This window comes from Alexandromys fortis, unplaced genomic scaffold, assembly GCF_014885135.2.
Source record: "Alexandromys fortis isolate MF-2015 unplaced genomic scaffold, M_Fortis_MF-2015_v1.1 scaffold_43, whole genome shotgun sequence".
NCBI lineage: Eukaryota > Metazoa > Chordata > Mammalia > Rodentia > Cricetidae > Alexandromys > Alexandromys fortis.
The window spans coordinates 11,515,368-11,517,608 of NW_026067928.1; the positions used below are offsets into that span (position 1 = coordinate 11,515,368).

A 2,241-nucleotide genomic window follows, 5' to 3' on the forward strand; every position below is an offset into this window, starting at 1 on the left:
CAGCCAAGGGCTATATTCCTCTTTGGTGTCATTTAACCAGGTAGATGCCAGATTTGACTTTTCTTATTTGTTCTCTCTGTGTCTTCTATCTTCTTTTTACCTATTTTAAGGGCCTCAGTCTGTGACTGCCGAAAGGTTGTCTTGTGAATCAGTCCTTGTGTCTGTCCCTGTGTGTCTGTCTAACAAGGGGCTATTTTCTTTCTCTTGTAGATCAGGACAGAAAGCATCATATGAGTAAAGAATGAGGGATACTTCCAGAAGTTCATAAGGGTACGTAGTTTGCATAAGCTATAAAACTTGATTGCATAGGAAGAAACTAAGATAAATTGCTACATTGTTCTCTAAGTCAAATTAAAGAAACAGGTTGTAGTACAGCAGGAGAGCACTCTTAAGTATTAAGTAAGCTCAAGATGTATTATTAATTCTGGTGCAAGGTTCAGGAAAAGTTGCAGTCTCCAACATTATAATAGATATTTTCATCATAATGCATTGCTACACACTATATGACAGGGAAATACATCCATGAAATCTTAGGGCAAGTCCTGAAAAATGACAAGAACCAGTTGGCATCCTGATGTCAATGAGGGAATCTGACAGGACAGCACACCTAGATGGAGCACTGTAAGCAACCAGTGGCTTACTTAACAATGTTTACAAAGCATTATTTATAAAAGTGTTAACAATTTAAATATACATCAACTGAAATATATGAGTAAATATTTTATCATTAAATGGATTCTGCAAATAGAAGAAGTTCAGTACTGATAAACCCTAGAATATGGTAAAATAAAATAAATAGGCAATCATAAATGCCACAAAGATTAATATTTCCCTTAGATGAGGTGTAGTTCTTAAACACACAGTAGAATAGTGCATGTTTGTCACTGAAGATGAAGGGTCTGGTGCAGTAAAACCATTTTAAATCAATTGTGGTGATACTTAAAATTTTTTGAACATAAAATACCTTTGAATTATGTTCTTTAAATGGATAAAATGTATGGTTTCTGAACAGCATCAATCCTCTACAAAATGAACCATCTGTAAAAATACAGTATTTTAAAGTTAATAATACTGTATTTCTCTCTTGTAATATCCCTGAGAGGAGTAATCTTCATTGCAGAGTTCATGCTCCACATGAAACTGACCTATCACTCATTCACGTTCACAGAAGTTTTCTAGCTTTTGTGGTTGTTCCCAAAAGCATTGTTCATTTAGTCTCATTCAAAATGTACTCATGGTAATAAGAAAATACTAAGTGAAATGAAGAATGTATCTAATAATTAGAAAATAACTATTTTCTAGTTTATCATTTCTCTCCCTTCTTCTGCAGGAGTCTCCTAAACTCTGATTGTAGGAACCACAGGGGTCAAGGACACCACAAGAAATGTCACAGAAGCAACTAACCATGGTCATAGGGGCTCACAGAGACTGAACCAACAAGCAGGGAGCCTACATGGAACAGAGGAGGAGTGGATTGGAAGTGAATTGGGACCAGCAGCGAGAGGTAGGGAGATTGACCGGGAAGAGAGGACAAAATGAAAATTGTGGCTGAGATGTAAAATAATAAATAAATAAATAAATAATTTAAAAGAAAAATAAATATGAGTTTAGGAGCACCAAAGTAGGGGATAAAATAGAAGAAAACCAAAGACTATATATAATTCCTTAGTCTTCCAGTATTTACTCTATTAATAATCCTTAAAAGGTATGAAAAAGTTGACCTTATGTAGTTTTACGCTTTTATTTGTGTGTAACCATAAATAACTTTGAACATATGCTCAGTATATTAATTTATTCTTCTGTGAAAGAATGATGAGATGGTTAAAAATCTTTCATTTATATACAAATTTTGTCAGTTTCTTTAGTCATTTGAATTATGATTCAAATTATAAATGTATACCTCTATTTGAGACTATAGTCAATATATTTTCTAGACAATGAAAATTAATTATGTAGTATCAGCTGTGTTGCTAAAAACTTCTGCTTAATTTTCAAGGAGAGATTTCTCAATTTTATTCAGAACAAAATTCTCTTTATCCTTTGAAAGGTTAAATAATCAACTAATTACTATTTCAAATATGACTTACTCTTTTACAAGAAAGTTAAAAAATGTCATCCTTCTTATGAATCAACACCAAGAAGTAAGACTTTTAAAAATCCAATTTTATATTGAATTTTCTAAATTTTCTTTTATTTGAAACTAAAAATTCTTTTGATGAATAGAAATAATGGTTAAATAGT

The 2,241-nt window shown here is 32.2% G+C and overlaps 1 long non-coding RNA gene across 1 annotated transcript in view; it reads left to right on the forward strand.

Moving 5' to 3' along the window:
- Positions 1–214: 214 nt before the first annotated feature.
- The window catches only part of LOC126503119 (uncharacterized), a 2,658-nt gene continuing 631 nt past the window's right edge, over positions 215–2,241 (forward strand). The window contains exons 1-2 of the long non-coding RNA XR_007592170.1: positions 215–270; positions 1,331–1,504. This is a non-coding gene — a long non-coding RNA (uncharacterized lncRNA). The remainder of the gene's footprint in view (positions 271–1,330; positions 1,505–2,241) is intronic.